Below are 18,556 nucleotides of genomic sequence, written 5' to 3'. Positions count from 1 at the left end.
TAGCAATCTGTATACTTCGTATAATTCGGCTACCTCAAAAACTCTGAAAAATTACGAAGGCCTGGGAAAAACGCATATCAATCATCAGCAAAAAGAATCAACTCAAAATCTATTTCTGAATAAAAATGAAAAATCATCTCCTGAGCGAAAAGTTTCTGTCTTTTTCCAGCAGGATCAAACAACCATTACCAAGACTAGTCATAAAGGCTTTGCTTGGCTCAAACAAAAAAAGAAACACAAAAAACACAATCACAACAGAATTATGAAAGTGTGGACGCAACAAAACAGAAAGAAAAAGATAAATTCATTGGGTTGCCTCCCAACAAGCGCTATAGTTTAACACCCTTAGCTAGGCATAAAAGCGATAGAATCACGTATCGTCGTCTTTGGTGCTCAAACCATAAGTGGCCCTCATCATGGATTCATAAGGCAATGTTATTTTATTTCTAGGAAAGTGTTCCATGCCCTTCCTTAAAGGAAATTGAAATCTAATATTCCCTTCCTTCATATTGATGATAGCACCGATAGACCTTAGGAAAGGTCTACCAAGAATAATGGGGCATGTAGGATTGCAATCAATGTCAAGCACAATGAAATCCATGGGTACATAGTTCCTATTTGCAATAATAAGAACATCATTGTTCCTTCCCATGGGTTTCTTGACAGTAGAATCAGCAAGATGCAAATTAAGAGAACACTCTTCAATCTCATGAAAACCCAGAACATCACATAAAGACTTTGGAATCGCAGAAACACTAGCACCCAAATCACACAAAGCATTGCACTCATAGTTTTTAATTTTGATTTTGATGGTAGGTCCCACTCATCTTGAAGCTTTCTAGGGATAGAGACTTCCAATTCAAGTTTCTCTTCAAGAGATTTTATCATAGCTTTGACGATATGATCGGTAAAGGCTTTGTTTTGGCTATAAGCGTGTGGAGAGTTCAACATAGATTGCATCAAAGAAATGCATTCAATCAAGGAGGAACTATAATAATTGAATTCCTTGAAATCCACGGTAGTAATTTCATTACTACTCAAAGTTTTAACGTCTTCTACTCCACTTTTAATGCTTTTAGCATCAAGATAGATGGACTCCGAATCATTGGGGCACTTTTCAACCAAAGTGGATTCATATCCAGCCCCATAATCATTAGGTTTGACACAAGAAAACAAAGATCCAATGGGAGTCACACCAAGCACTTTAAGATCTTCGTGATTCTCATCACGAGTTTCGGGTTTAGCAGCCATTTTATTGACTAAAGTAGCTTGCTTATCAAAAATCTGTCCCACTAGCTTTTCAAGACATGCAAACTGAGAATTCAGCACAAGGAATTGTTTGGCCATATCATCAACTTCTCTACTCATAAAAGCCAGAAATGAATTTTGCTCCTTCAGCTCTCTACGGAAGTAACTATTATATTCAAACTGTGTAGACATGAAGCCTTTAACACTAGTTTCAATCCTTTCTAACTTCGCAAAGTGAGCATCAAAATCCCTTAGTGGGGCCATTCGGGCTTTAGCAGGCAAGCAAGCACACAAGCAAACAAAGAGCAAGCGAGAAAAAGGGCGAACGAAAAGGCAAACGAAAAGGGAAAATTGGTGAAGTGGGGGAGAGGAAAACGAGAGGCAACTGGCAAACAAAGTAAATGCAAGAGATGAGTTTGCGACACCTACTTGGATGAGTTCATGACTTGATATTCCTCCCCGGCAACGGCGCCAGAAATTCTTCTGCTATCCCACAAACTACAATGCCAGATATTGATACGTTGACAAAGGCTGGGCTTGCGTTGGTTTTTCCCTTGAAGAGGAAAGGGTGATGCAGCACAGAAGCAGTAAGTATTTCCCTCAGTTTGAGAACCAAGGTATCGATCCAGAAGGAGGGTCTCGTCAAGTCCAGAGTACATGCGCAAACACAAACAAGCTTGCACCCAATGCTTCAAAGGGGTTGTCAATCCCTTCAAGATTGTTTGCAAAGTGAGATCTGAAGGCGGAAAGTGCAACGAAGTAAAAAGTGTAAGGCTGAAAATATGGTGTGGAGTAGACCCTGAGGGCCATAGTGTTCACTAGAGGCTTCTCTCAAAATAGCAAGTATTACGGTGGGTGAACAAATTACTGCCGAGCAATTGATAGAACCGTGCAAAGTCATGACGATATCTAAGGCAATAATCATACATATAGGCATCACGTCCGATACAAGTAGACCGATACTTTCTGCATCTACTACTATTACTCCACACATCGACCGCTATCCAGCATGCATCTAGTGTATTGAGTTCATGACGAACAGAGTAACGCTTTAAGCAAGATGACATGATGTAGAGGGATAATCTCAAACCAATGATGAAAACCCCATCTTTTTACCCTTGGTGGCAACAACACGATGCGTGCCTCGCTACCCCTTCTTTCACTGGGTGAGGTCACCGCACGGTATGAACCCAAAACCAAGCACTTCTCCCATTGCAAGAATCATAGATCTAGTTGTCCAGACAAAACCCACAACTCGAAGAGAATTACAAGGATATGAAATCATGCATAAGAGAGATCAGAAGAAACTCAAATAAGATACATAGATAATCTGATCATAAATCCACAATTCATCACATCTCGACAAACACACCGCAAAAGAAGATTACATCGGATAGATCTCCATGAAGATCATGGAGAACTTTGTATTGAAGATCCAAGAGAGAGAGGAAGCCATCTAGTTACTAACTATGGACTCGTAGGTCTATGGTGAACTACTCATGCATCATCGGAGAGGTCATGGTGTTGATGGAGAAGCCCTCCGTGTCCGAATCCCCCCTCCGGCAGGGCACCAGAACGGGCCCCAGATGGGATCTTGCGGAGACAGAAGCTTGCGGCGACGGAAAAGTACTTTCGATGATCTCCTAATTTTTTCTGGAATTTATGAGAATATATAAGCGAAAGACCTAGGGCAAAGGGCGTCCAGGGGGCCCACAACACTGGATGGCGCGGCCTCCCCCCTGGCCGCGGGGTGCGGGCTTGTGGGGCCCTGGGGCTCCCCTGCCTTGGCTCCCAAGCTTCCCGATCTTCTTCCGTTTCAGAAAAAATCTTTTCGGGGATTTTCTTCTGTTTGGACTCCGTTTCAAAATCTCCTCTAAAAGGGGTCAAAAACATGGAAAAAACAGGAACTGGCACTTGGCACTGAGTTAATAAGTTAGTCCCAAAAAATATATAAAAGGCATGCAAAACATCCATAGTTTGACAAGATAATAGCATGAAACCATCAAAAATTATAGATACGTTGGAGACGTATGAGGGAGTCATTAGCCATCACTATCACGTCCACGTGATATTCCTTAGTGTCGGCGTTGACCCAGTGCTCATGGTAGAGGAAGATGGGCGTGCAGCGTACTTGACACTTCTCGAGGCTATCAGTCAAAAGTAGAGGAAAGCCCGTCTCCAGAAGCATCTAAGGTACGACGGCGATCTACAAGATGTAGAGGAGAGGGTTAGAAAGTTTCTAGTGGGTGCAGAATCTCAGGTTAAGGTCTATGTGCACTAGTCGTCATTGCCATCGTCCATGCTACCTAAGGCTTCCTATAGTCAGGATGGCTCTGATACCACCTCTGTGGGGACCCCGATTTACGAGTCAAGATCGCCGCGCTCAGTGATCCCACAGATCAATGCTCACCGAACACAGATACCAAATAAAAGAGTGTTACATCCGAGTACCGATTATTACAAAACATGACCGAATGGTCAAGTTCACAAACAGGGCCTAAGGCCAAATCATACGGATACATCTATTAGCGGAAATCATAGGGGCTAAGCGATGCCCATGCCATCAAGCCTACACAGGCGGGCATTCTGACTCGGAAGCATCCTAGTTTGCAGGGGCGTCTCCGAAGACGTTCTCATCTCCAAACTCCGGTTCTTCCATGTATGATCAATAATATAACCAGTGGCAAGCCAATGAGTACTTTTGAATGTACTCGCAAACAGCCCATGATATGAACAATGAAAATGAAGGATAACAATATCATGCATCTTTGGGGTAACTCATCTTAGTGGAATCATCATGAATATGCATCAAGTTATAGAATTACTTTTGAAGAACAGGTTACAAAGATCAATATATCTGTCGAGGGTTGAACCATCTGGGTTCACCATATATGCCAAGTCACCAAACTTGGTCATATCATTACTTCCATAATAACACGTTTTTATCACCACTCACACACGCTTGGTTTGTGCGGAAACGACTGGACGTAGTTTAAGCAGCACCACCCAACTGTCCTTGACCATGGACACGATTATTCGAATAGTTTTACACTCTGCAGAGGTAGTACGCTGGACCCACGAGATCCGGGAAACTTCCATGTCATCCACGACTCGCGGTATATAACATACCCGAGGTAAGTACCCGATCAATGCCTTTCCCCTAAGGATACTAGACAAAGATGTCCACTCGATTGGTACCCAACCCACATGTTGTACGTCTTACGAGCATCGACTCTGGACAGTAACAACCATGCGGGGACCAACGGTGTGCCTGGAACTCATAAAAATGGCATAGCCGTCCTACCTGGCACGACCCCATCACGAGAGTGACCACACATCACTCCCGCCACTAGTAATGTGGCTCTTTGCTAGCACCGACTAGAGGAATCAACATAGCCCCGTCCCATAAGGGGTAACGTGGTCATACTGGTAAGGTTGGGATGGTCTACACATCATAAATCTATTCCCATTTCTGAAACCGTACTCAGACAAAATACCCGGTGCACCACTTCACCAAAAGTAGGCACCTAACTCATCGCTACCCTCGGGCATTAGTGGCACCCGATGGGGTTTTCATAAGCTTCCCTTTATACCAACAATATGCTCATGCTATTTACTCTAGCATTACTTGTCAACATGATGATAGCAAGATCCTCAAAAAGGGGTAGGATCAAGCTCAATGCATGTGCTCCTGAGGAGCCATCGGTGACATCACATCAAATGATTTACCGACACTTATGATCATATGCAACGGAAATACTTGCTATCTTAACATGCAGTATAACATATGCTCAGTCATGGTCAAAGGGTTGCTTGCCTTGGTCTGCTAGGTATCCGGGTTCTTCGAGGTCTTCCGCTCCGATTCCCTCGTTACACGGATTTTCTATCGTCGCAAAAAGAATAAATAAGAAATAGCTCACTCAAAAACAGATCACAAAGTTAATTTAAAAAATGTTCTATATTACTGATAAATCTAACTTGTTATTTTGAAAAATATTTGCCTCTGTTTCTAATGAAGGAACATTTTTAAAATCAACCAAACAGAAGCAAAATCATTCCAATTTAGTCCTTTTTATTATTGTAAAACAGAATAGTTGACTAAAAATTCATCCATTGGTCTCATTAAATACTACACATTTTTAGAAGAATAAGAGTGGAAAAATTATATTTTTACACTGGTTAAATATTTTTCTAGAAATCTCTGAAATCAGAATTTAAAAATAAAAGAAAAACGGGATAAGTTCCTGGCCTGGCTCGGCCTGAAACTGGGTCGGCCCAAGGCTAGCCGACAGACTGCCCAGGCGCGCGCGCCGTTAGTTTGAACCTGATGTGCGGGGCCCTGCGGTCAGCGGCTGCGGGCAGCGCGGGGGAGGAGGCTGGGCCACTGACAGGTGGGGCACACCTGTCGAGGTCGTCTCCTACCTCTGACCAGAGAGGAGGAGGAGCACGCCGGCGAGGCTGCCGACGTGCTCAAGCCCCAACAAGGACTGGAATGGGTTCAGCATGATGTCGCCTACCTGTTGGTGGTCGGAACAGCGATGGAGAGGCAGGGGTTCGTCGACGACGAGAAGGCCACGGCGGAGGAGTTTCGGGAGGTGGTCGAGGAGATAGCTAGGGGCACGGAAATGCTCTTGCGAGTTGGGGGAAAGCTTCCTGGGGTTGAGGGGATCAGTTTGGAAAGGTCGAGGGACGCAGGAGTCAGCGTGTAGCCGGAGATCGACCGGAGCTCCGAGGCGGAGGGGCCTCGGTTGATCTCCAGCACCGGGGCTCTGCTGGCTTGCTGGGGTGGCTAGGGAGGTGCTAGTGGTCGTGGTGAAGCTACCTGAGCGATGCAGGAGCGAGGGGGAGGGCTATAAATAGGCATGTGTCGGTGAGCCGATTCGGGAGCGCCGGTGACTCACCGTGGCGCGCATGGGGGTGCAGGGAGGAGCTGGGGTCGAAACCAGGGTCTTAGGACGTGGTTTTGGACCACCAGAACCATCTGCAAGAGAGGGAGAGAGAGGAGTCGAGCATTCGTGGCCGCGCAACCTTGGCCGGTTCTGGTGCACGCGGGCACGCATCGCACGAGCTCTAGCGCGGGAGAGGAGGGCCCCTGAGGGTTGCTCGACGCAGAGGGGTTGTCGGGGAAGAGGTTGGACACCTTGGTGGAGGCTGGAACTGGCCGAGCGCATCGCCTCCACCTCGGTGGCTTCCTGTAGCATGCCCAGTGCGCAGTTTTGGCATGCCACGGCATGCTAGCACGCTCTGAGGCACTTTGGACGTGTCTAGCATGTCCTGGCACTGGCTAGGAGTGTGGCTAGCCGTTTGGGTCTCTTGGGAGCTTCGGTTGGTCAAGGGAGACAAGAAATACTGGTTCTGTCAGCTTTGAACTGATGCTTAAATTGGGGTTTGTGGCCTTTCCACTTTGAACCAGTGAGGGGCTAGTTGACTGGGGTTGGGTATTGATACTGGCCACCTAATCTATGAGTTTGGAGCAAAGGGGTTGGGTTTAGCTGTGGATAAGAGGGCTTCCCCCCCCCCCCCCCCCCCCGTGTGAGAAGGTGCTCGACAGTGGTTTGAGGGGGTTGAATCCCACCACTGGTGCTGCAACTTAACATGTTTGGGTTTGGTGCTAAAACATGGGGTTTCACCAAGTTTGAGCTCCATTGGACAAGTTTAGCTTTATAGACTTGAAAACACCACAATTTGACCAGATCTGCCCCTTCCAAAGAGAGTGTGGGTAAATTTAGTCCCACAAATCCCATTTTTGGTGTGGAACCCTCATTCGAGGTATTAGGCACTCCTGCAAAGTTTCAGCATCATACGACAAACTTTGCTATGTAGAGTTGCTCTAACTCCAATCTGGATAGAAGGGGTTTTAGGGTTATTTGGGGTCCTTAATCACCTTGGATCAAGGTGATTCTTTATGTGGACACCAAATATGGCTTAGGGATACCACCGGAAATTTATAGGATTTATTGAGAATATTTTCTAATATTTCAAAAGGTCAAAAAGACAGAAATGGTTTTTAGGGTTTTACTCAAATAATATTAATATAAATAGATGTTAAAAATCTTGTATGGAAAATATATGTCCTTCTCATCATCTCCGAATTTAATCAGATTTTCCAAGGCAGAAAAGTAATTTTCCTTGTAGGAATACCAATTCTGGCCTCAGAAATGGACTTGTAAATAAATTAAGAAAACAATTCTAAAAATAATTATTTTGTGGTTTTGGATCACAAAAATAAAGCTAAAATCAGATCTCCAACTTCGGGTAAGAACACTCCTTGCCATCAAGGGCATGTAGTGCAACTCAAAGTGGGGTTTGTAACTTAACCAGAAATAAGAATAGGGTTTTTGGAAACAACTCAATATTGAAAATAGGGTTTTTATCATCACATGATCAAACACACAAGCATACAATGCCAATCATGGCACTCACATCATTAGTTTTAAAAAGTTTTAACAAGCTCAGATTTTTGCATACAGAGGAAGTGGTAGTGAAAATAGGGTGTGACACCGGACCCTCCTAATGTCTTTTTGGATGTCATTCGCAACGCCTCGGTGAAATTACCGTCTAAAGAGGATATAGGTATTCCAAACCCGAAATCATAGCTAGTTGCGGCTCCTCAGCTACCCTAGATTGGACGGCACCATATTTAGCGTATCTCACTCGAGGAGAACTCCCGACTGAGGAAGTCGAGGCTCGCCAGATAGTTCGTCGATCTGAATCGATGACCATTATCAAGGGCGAGTTACATCGATGGAGAAGCACTGGCGTTTTTCAACGTTATGTATCTCCCGAGGAAGGGCAATAAATTCTCAATGAAATCCACGTAGGAAACTGTGGGCATCACGTCGTCTCAAGATATTTGGTGGCGAAGGCCTTTCATCATGGGTTTTATTGGCTAACGCTCATGCTGATGCAGAAGACCTCACAGGGAAGTGCGATGGATGTCAAAAGTTTGCCCGATAGGCCCATGTGCCAGCTCAAGAGTTGCGCATGATCCCAATCACATGGTCGTTAGCACTCTAGGTCTTGATATGGTTGGTCCATTCAAAATGTCTCCAGATAAAACGATCCACCTGCTGGTAGCAGTTGATAAGTTCACCAAGTCAGCAACTGTGATGCAGAAACATCGTTAAAATTCTTGAAGAAGTTAATCTAGCGTTTTGGCTATCCTCATAGCATTATCACGGACAATGGTACCAACTTATCCAAAGGATCTATGGAGCAATACTGTCAGAAAGAGCACATCCGGCTTGACTTGGCGGCACTAGCGCATCCGCAATCCAATGGTCAAGCTGAAAGGGAAAATTAGGAGATTTCGAGAGGGATAAAACCTCGACTCTTGGTCCCATTAAAGCATACCCTGGATTTTTTGTTGGAGGAACTCCCCTCAGTACTTTGGAGTATCAATACTACTCTGAATAGGTTCACTGGATACATGACTTTCGTTCTGGTCTATGGTGCTGAGGTGGTACTACCAAGTGATATCCGCCATGACTCTCCTAGAATCGCTGCTTATGTTGAGGGCGACAATGAACAAGCACGACAAGATTCTTTGGATGCTTTGGAGGAAGAGCGAGACTTAACAGCAGCTAGGTCAGCCATGTACCAACAGGACCTACGTTACTATCATAGCCATAGAGTTAAAAGCAGCACCTTCCAAGAGGGCGACTTGGTGCTCCACCCGATTCAAGATCAAACAGGGATGCATAAACTTTTGCCGCCCTGGGAAGGCCCATTTATCATCAGCGAAAACCTCAACAATGGTTCATATTACCTGATTGATCTATGACCCGATAAGAACACATGTGAAGTAGAGACAACCCGGCCTTGGAACATTGTTCACCTGCGGCCTTATTATACTTAGAGCCACTGGCTCATTATTTCATGTACCTCCCCAAATATTTGTACATACTTCTATAGTTTTGAACATAATAAAGCTGACATCCTTGAATTTCGAGGCCTCTGCATTTTCAGCCTACAAATTGAGCACGAGTCTTTGTTATTTCAAAACATGTTACTTGGGGCCTACTAGTCCAAACAAATCATCATGATCAATGGAATCAAGTCGGCTTATCTGAACTCCAGATATTTTGCAACAGAAGCATTGTCTCTTGTAAACCTATGCTAGGATTTTCTATTGATCATAGGCCACTTGGGGGCTTACAACTCACTGAGTTTAGCTTTCTCACCCTATTGATCTAGCAAAATGCCACAAAATGGTTAAACGTGAATGTATGCTTGATGCGACTCTGATCAAGTGACTCCATGTACTCTTGACTATTCAATCCACTATGGACCCTGAACTAGTAAGGTTAAAACACTGGTTTTGTCACATGAGAATCGACATACAGAAAGCTAGGATAAACCATGAGTTATCATACCCGCTTCATTGAATCAAGACTTGAGCCTCGAAAGCCTATCTATTTACCGAGTCTCATTGAGCCGGATTATTATCATTTTATATCGTATCATCAATAATTTTTTCAGGTACACCACTATTTTTTCCGGCTCTTAGAAAGAGTGCCCGGGTGATGAAGTCATAACAATGTCATGGATAGTTCAAAGTTATGTGATTAGACAGATAAATTTATGAAAAAACGGGCGTCGGGTTGCAATGACTCGCCCCACGTTGATTCAAGCAACCAGATATTGAACAAGGATCACCCAAGACAGAACATATTAAACTACTGAAAGTTATCTCACCCGTATACATAAGGATTTAAGAAGAGTTAACAAAGAAAATCGCCCAAACATGGATTCATTGCCATCATAACAAGATCATAGAGTTTGATAAAGTGCACAAAGGCACGGTACAGACAAAACAACTATTGGCTTAAATATATTACAAGGCACTTCCGTCCCAAATCGGTGGAATCAGAGTTCTTTTTTCGTAACCCAACTTTTACATGTTCAGGGTTAATCCCTGTTTTGGTCTTGTGCCTGAGATGCCTCCGGCTGGTCTTCTTCTCGAGTTCCGGGGTCTACAATCTAAAGATCGTCCAAATTCTAGTTGTAGTGGGTCAAAGCTTCGAATATGGCTTCTTCATTCAAAATGGGAGACAGATCAATGTAGGGGGCGAAAAAATGCTTACAACACTGCGGAGTTAGACTAACCGATTTAAAACAGGTGGCTATACTCGGGCGTTGTTGGATTCGTAGACTAGATGATAACTCTTTAATGACATATCATTTACAAGCTTACTAGCAAACACCCGAGCGCCTTAACACACCGATGATAATCATCCTCGATAAAAGCTCATCCATCCTCCTTCAGCGCTGGACCTCCCCCAGCCATTTCCACCGGGTCAAGTTCTTCCGAGTAAGCCAGAGCTCGACTCAAGGAATATGTGGCTCCAGCTCGGGCAGCTTATCTCTTAAGTTCTCCAATTTGCCTTGGGATCATAGAGAGGAAGGTCAACACATCTTTTATGAGCTTCACCGACTCTTGATTTCCCATGAAGGCTTTGATTGTGCATAAGCTTCCGGTGTAAAGCTGCTCTGTCAACACGTATATGGATTTGAGTTTTAGTAAGAAGTTATCTTCAAGATTGCATGTACGGCAGCCTACAAAAAGTCAAGTTCATGAGTCACCATGAGGTTGTCTTCATAAATAAGTATTAGGCGGATTAATGGAAAAAGTTTTTCTCAAGATACTCATCGAAGATGGCTCGAGTCATGTGGTCAATATGCTTTTTCAACCCGGATAGCTCTTCAGAAACGACTTTGAGTTGATCTTCGACATTTTTAGCACAATTCGTCAAGTTGGCCTTTTGTGTTTCGAAGGATTCACTTTCTAACTCAAAGATTGCCTTGATTTTTTCGCCTCTTCCAAGGATAGTCAGAGTTTTTTCTCAAGTTCCGATCCAGCAGTCTGTCCCACCTCAAGAGCTTCTGTCAGATTAGTGACCTTTAACTCGGTGGCCTTGAGAGCTTCCTACATAAATTAGAGTAACAATAAGGCGGAGGCAGGACAATATGATGACTGTGATAAGGAAGAGTATAAACAAGCCCCAAGCAGATTGAAAGCAAAATACTTAACACTTGGCGGCTAATGCATATTATCTTTTTATGAATGTATAATGGAGAAGATCTGACTCATCTCAAGAAGATGGGTCGGCCCTTGGGGGCTATGAGTCGAATTCTTCAATCAAATTATCAAGACCCGACTCGTCTCAACAAGATGAGTCAACCCTTGGGGGCTACAGGTCGAATTCTTCAATCAAATCATCAAGACCTGACTCATCTCAAGGAGATGAGTCGGTCCTTGGGGGCTACAGGTCAAATTCTTCAATCAAATCATCAAGACCCTACTCATACCAAGAAGACGAGTCAGCCCTTGGGGGCTACAGGAGGATATATGGAATACACAGTACACAGCAAGGTGGACCATACCTCATATTTTAGCTTCATCATATTCACAAGGCCAGTTTCATTTGCTTGTTTGCAGAAAGATGCTCAAGATAACGAGCGTGCAATTCCTCAATACTTAAAGTATCATAATTCAGAAGCTCCAGTTTAGCATTTCCTTTGACAGTCTGGACAAGTTCCTCCTTTGTGGCAAGATTTGCCAACACATCAAGGGGTATAGGAGTAGTATAACTCGACCCAATGATGGACACTTCCTCGTTCTTGTCACAAGAAACGTCTTCAAAAGGTTCCTGAGGAAAGGGCGGATCAGTACCAGTTGTTGGGTCAGTTTCAACATCCATAGGCGAAGCAGCAACTATTTATGTTTCAGGCTCAGGAGGTAAATCAACTTGAATTTCTTGATGATCTTCAGCATGATTAGTGGCTTTGGAAGCCACCATGTCTGGATTTACGGGCTCAAAAACTTCTGGGTTAATAGATGAACCGCCAAGGTTCCTCTTCTTGGCCCTGGCCATGCAAAACAAAAGGGCAGGATAAAATCCACAGTCTTAGCAAGCAGACATATGCTATAAAGAACGAAGAAACATACCCAAAAGGTGGCAATTTCGTGGTAGACGAGTCACCATATGAAGGGGGTGACTCCTGGTAGTTTGAATCGGCGGGATTGAAAGGTTGTTTGAAAAGACCATCCTGAGGATAAGACAGAGTTGTACTATGAGGCACCTCATCTTGTAGATTATAAGAAGCCAACTTGTTGGGTAAGCCGGCTACAAGAGTACCAGATCCACTCCGAGTCCTGGGCTTTGAGACATGTTGGGTATTCTTCAAAAGAAAATCAGGATCCAAATAAGAATCTGGGTGATAAAACTTACTTTTCGAATGACTCGCCTTATTTTTCTTGAAGACAAAGATTCCGAGCCGGAGGAAGTCGAAATTACCTCAGCATCGTCGGCCCGACTCGTAGCAGCATCACCCTGATGGCAAAAATGTTATAAAATTCAATAAGGAAACGGCTAAAGAAATCAAATTTTACCTCCATAGATGCACCAACTGATGGAGACTCGCCCCTAAATGGTTAAGTGGTGGCAACCGCTTTTTTCTTTTTGGTGGGGGAAGCTTCGGGTTTGCTTGCCGGGACTTTCCTTTCCTTCCTCCAGAATTAAGAAGGCGCCTGCAAGGTTCGTTGGATTTGAGTAATAAAACAAAATACTTGAAGTTTGGAAAGCTTTTACAAAGATGATCAAAAAGGGGCTGGATAGTTTCTTACTGGAGGAGCCGGGTTAAGGGCATTGAAGGGCTTCAAGCCAATTCGGTCACAGATTGCTTGAGGTCCCTCCAATAGTTTATTCATGATATTATTTACATCACTTTCTGGCAGAATCAACTTGCCATATAGATGTGGATCATCTTCAGGCCGGAATAATTGCACATCACATCATATTGATGACTCAACGGGAGGATCATCCAAGATTCCCAACACCGGGTCAAGTCTACTCTGGTTAAACCCCCAAATTATAGAGACGCCAATTTGGGGAATACAAAGGCAAACTTGTCACACAATTCTTGAGAAGCCCGACCAGGAAGTTCAAAATCCATTGGAAGATGGTGTGATGTGTAAACCGACACTGGATTCTCGTTTGACGGGGTAGTGTTCTCACAATAAAACCAAGTTTTAGCCCACCCTTTGGGGTGACGTGGGAGAGCAGTGGAAGAAAAACCGCCATCCATGTGTCTTTGAAGTGAAATTCAACCTAGCTCTTAGCTAGGACCATATCTGCACTCCGTCTGGCGGTTCAAATAAAAGAATTCTAGGAATAGCGGAATAGTGGATTCTATTTGCAAGTCTACCTCACACAAGACTTGAAATTGATAGCAGATTGATATGGAATTAGGGGCCAAGTCTTGCGGATGAATGTGAAGAAAGTTAAGTGCATCTTAGAAGAACTTTTACCCGGGAGGAGAGAAGCCTCTGAAAATATTATCTATCAATACTACAACTTCCCCTTCGTTAGGATTTGGGTGTGCTTATCCTTGAGGCGTCTGCCAGCCAATGGCCTCTTTGGATGGCAACAAACCTTGATCCACATAATCATGGAGTATCTCCTCTGAAACTTGTGAAGACACCCAGTTAGAGATGGAAGTTTTTGACATATAGATACACCTGAACACCAGCGAAGCGGTTACATGAACACATGTGTGAAAATCAACGGTAAGATAGTCTAAGTGTCTACATGTGGTGGGTTAAAATCATAAAGACAAGACATCAACTATGAAGGCGCCTTACACCGCATGGTAGTTTCCCGTTTTCTTATTAAATTCCAGAGCAAATAGTTTCCTACCAACTTGGCTATAATTTGGGATCTAGAAAAGGTTCGGAAAAAAGAACGATTAATAAAGCCTAAAAGTGAAAGTGGCGGTGATCTGGGTCGGGAGTTCCTAAAGGAATTTGGGCATGTTATGTTAGCATGAAACCATAGCCTCCACCGTTTTTTGCTCTTGTGATGAAAAGAAGATAGAAAGCATATGTGAAGCGACAATATTGATGAACAAGCGCAAGGTCTCGATTTTCCCGACGAACTTCGAAGAAATCAATCCAAGATTTAAAAGGAATAAAGATATCATACCTCAGAGGTTGCTGGAGGAGCCGCAAGAGATGGGGAGGTCTAGAAGGAAATAGAACGTTGTGGCAGCCCTGAGATGGTCATTGAACCAAGTAGATGAGCAGTAGCAATGGCGCAACCGGGTTTCGAGCCAGAGGAAGAAGAAGAAGAAGAAGAAGAAGAGAAGAAACGGTAAAAGTGAAAGGAGGGGCCCTCTACCCATATTTATAAATAAGTACACGAAGTGACAACTCCTAGGCACGGGAACATAGGAGCCGCAATAAAATTTCGAAGGAAATGACGCCTCGGTTTTTGGGGCAAAGATGCATGCAAAGATCGGTTTTGATGTCACCACATCTGCATTAACTTCTGGTAGATGACGTCATAGGTGGACGGCACAAGAAAAAATTGTAAAGTCTGACAGTGCTATGCGCATCTGTCTAAAAAATTATGACGAAACTAATACAAGGAAAAGGCTAAACCGCCTTACAGAATTAAATAAGATTGACATGAACAAGTTCAAATCAACCTGGGGCCTAATGTCGGGGATATGACCCGACGGTATAACTCATCATTGCCAAGTGCAGCTTAAGGAGCATGTGTTTGGTGGGCCGGAGAGAAGACATGAGGTCGAATGCGGCGACTTACCAAGTGAGCTACCACGAGGCCCAGTACCAGAAGATGGCGACTTAAGGCCCACAAAGCGGAAGACTCCAGAAGCTTTCATATTTTGGGAAACAAGATAAAGTAGAATTGTAGTAGGCCACGGGCGTTTATCGGCCCAGACTCTGTTTTCATCTCGAGGCCTCTACCTAGATATAAACGGGAGCCCTCGAGCCATAGAGATCAAGCAAGAAACTCTGGAGAGCTAGGTTAACTATTCCTCATCCTTGTAAACGAGATATCCATCAATATAGACACCAAAGCATGCCATATGCTTTTACCTCCATCGGAGGGGCCGAACCTAGGTAAATCCGTCTCCCGTTCCCCATCAACCTCTTTGAGTCGCCACACAGCGATGATGGACTCACCACTAAGTTCTTTCACAAGGACATCTGATGTGACAAAACCACGACAATTGGTACTATATTTTCCCAACATAATAACACTGAACACCGCTAGTAATGCATAGGGAGTTAGCGCTACTCGTGGATTAATCCAACATAATACAGGGAGGGGCAGTGCTGATGGTGCTGGTCCTAAATAGAGCCACCTGCGGGGCCATCCTGGGGCAACTCGGAGGATTTCTATCAGGCCACCGTACATAGTTCTTATCCGGTAGTGCCCTGAGAAAGAGATGCGTGCAACTCCTATTGGGATCTGGCCTGCCGGGCTGTCTTGCTGGTTATATTTTACTCTTATCGAATGTCTTGTGCTCTGGGATATCGAGGATACCTCGGTCTACCTCGAGGTTGAGGTTTTCTCTCCAGGAAAGCTTGTGATAGTTTGTGATGGACTAGTTCGAGCACCCCTGTAGGGTTAAATCTTTCTGAGAGTCGTGCCCATGGTTATGTGGAAACTTGGAGATTTGTTTAACACCTGGTCATAGCAAACTTGAAGTAAACTCAATTAAAATGTGCCAATTGTGTGTGTAACCATGATTGTATCTTCTCGTGAGTTTATGATCCAAGAGAGGACACGATGGGGTTATGCTTGACTCGTAAGTAGGTGTTCAGGATCATTTCTTGATCATTATTAATTCATGACCGTTTATGCATAGATCACCCCCTCTTATTCTTGTACTCGTAAGTTAGCCACTCAAATAAATGCTTAGTGGTTTTGCTGCAGCCTCACCACTTAACCATACCTCACCCATTAAGCTTTGCTAGTCTTGATACCTTTGGAAATGAGATTGTTGAGTCCGTGTGGTTCACAGATTACTACAACCATAGTTTTAGGTACAGTAATGTGATACTTTGACGTGAGAGTGTTGCGTGTTTGATTTGGAGTTCTTCTTCTTCATCATCATCGATCTAGGATGGGTTCCAGGATGGCAACTTGGTATACCAAGGATGGACGTCATTTTATTGTTTGATTTCGTCCATAGTCGGACCCTGCTCTTGTGAATGGTGATTTAATGTATACTTGTATTGAGATGATCATGATTATCTTGTGGCAAGTATAATCCATTCCATATACTCATCTCTTCTTTGCATGTACTTGTAATGATATCCATTCTTGCAAAACGACGAGATGCGCTTCTATTCCCGTCAAGGCCCTCGAGCTAAATAAGGATAGGACTGCATCTTCGACGTTACGGGTTGGTATCAGATCCTGTACCGACCTAGGAGCCCCCTTGATTGATTGAACTTGGCCGAGTCAATTCTAGTAAAAACTTTTTCAGTCTAGTTATATATTGGAAAGTAGGATTCTTTTTACTCCTCTTCCCTACTGTGGCGAGGAATCTTGACGTACGAATTTTAATTATAAACCTCTTCTGGCTAAAAAAATTAGGATCATGTGGATATTTTGGAATCCCTATGATGCAGATGTGACGGAGTTCTATACTTGCTGCCTCCTGTTCCCGAGGAGTAGAGATCCAGGGGATTCTTAACACATCATTATCGTTCAGTTTCCTTAGTATCCCAGGACGGAGGATGTTCGAAATTGCTTCAATTAAAATTATGTCGAGAGGAGTTTGGCATGACCCCCTACTGAGGAGAGCGTCCATATGTACTGCCATAATAGTATTGTTGTGATTACGAGGGTTTGAGGTAGATGAGTTTCCGAGACCTCTGGTTATGTGTTAACGAATGTGTTACATTGGAGCGTAGTATCATGTTCGGAGTTGTGTGAGGCTCTGCTCCTAGTATCCGTGGACCCGATTCCATAACCGGAAAAATTCAAGAGTTCTTAGGTGGGAATTCAAGTGGTTACCTAGCTATCTTTAACAGATTCATGATGAAAGGTTGGGGTTCGACATGTAGTGGTTCGTTTGTTTACGGTCTTTCTTACAATGGTTCTCGTTTTGTCTTAAAGAGTCCTTGTAGCTTGCTATGACTCGGGGACGCTTCGTATGTCCTGTGCACTGCCTTGTACATGATGGTTGCTGTAAGATCGAGCCCGTGCGAGCCTTACCACAAAAATGTCGAACGGAATCTCTGTCGTGAATTTGTTTCCGGCTTATTATGCAAGCCTCATGCTTTGTTTTTTGGAGTATGGTATTTCGAGTTGCTTCAATGTCAAGTGGTGAGTTCATATCTTTTCTGAGTGGTGTTCTCATGTTTCTATGGCAGTGCTAATCCTTTGCTCAATCGAATTGTAATGCCAATTTTTTTCCATCCGGAGTGCGTCTCGTCAAGACAATTCAATCATTTCCAATATTTGCAAGATCAATCCTTATATTTCTTCCAGAGTTCGTTTCATCCATCCAAGTTGTCTTTGTTTTCCCCGCCCTCCCGTCCTTTTCTATTGATTAAATTGTCATCCAAGTGCCTTCTTTCATTGTTTCTTCCGCTATATTCTCTTCCATGTTGTATCTGGTGGTTAATTGTGAGGATTCTTAGGTGGTTTCCATGCGAAGATGTCCCAATTCTCACGGATGAATTCGATGAGCGCGCTTTCCTATTTGGGATCCAGACCCGTCCCGATGGTGAACTGCTTGGATGAATCGCCGGGAACGAAATCGATTGTTTTAGTGTCGTCCGTAGGTTTGAACTTGAGGGTTAGGAAGCTACGTGGTCGGCATCATGACGAAGAGCCGCCGCGGAAGGTACTACATCGACAACTCTCAGTGGGGACCTGAGGCCGATTCACTCGAATCTGGATACAGGGTCCCCTTCGGCAAGATTCACGTTTTCATCGGCAAGATTGGGTCTCCCGTGCCTGAGTCGGACACCTCCACAAACATCATCGAGCCGGCCCGGTACGCCCATCCTGCCAACCATCAGGTCAGGAAACACCTTGCTTTCATTGGTTTTACACAAGGAACCAACCTGCCAGACGAGCTGGTGATCCAGGAAATCACCCTCGCCAATTCGGACGACGAGTCGTCCATAGGCGACACTCCCGGTGAGCAATCTAAACCTTGATATTGATACATATTGGATCAACTTCATAGGCACCTTGGATATCACCACACGACAAGTGGTGGATTACTCGGATCACAATGTAAGCCGGTTCCCCCTACCGTCTTTTTGGATATATTGCATAACCCGTCAGTAAAATTGGCTTCAGAAGAAGACTTAGCGGTTCCTGACCCTGAGTCTCAACTTGTGGCGGCTCTCCGCGCTACTCCGGATTAGGAAATCCCCTACATGGCGTATCTGGCACGAGGCGAGTTACCTACTGATGAGTTGTTGGCCCGCCAAATTATCCGTCGATGCAAGTCCATGATCATACATAAA

This window comes from Hordeum vulgare, chromosome 6H (assembly GCF_904849725.1).
Source record: "Hordeum vulgare subsp. vulgare chromosome 6H, MorexV3_pseudomolecules_assembly, whole genome shotgun sequence".
Classification (NCBI taxonomy): domain Eukaryota; kingdom Viridiplantae; phylum Streptophyta; class Magnoliopsida; order Poales; family Poaceae; genus Hordeum; species Hordeum vulgare.
The sequence above is the reverse complement of the archived record's forward strand: the minus strand, read 5'-3'. Positions refer to the sequence as shown.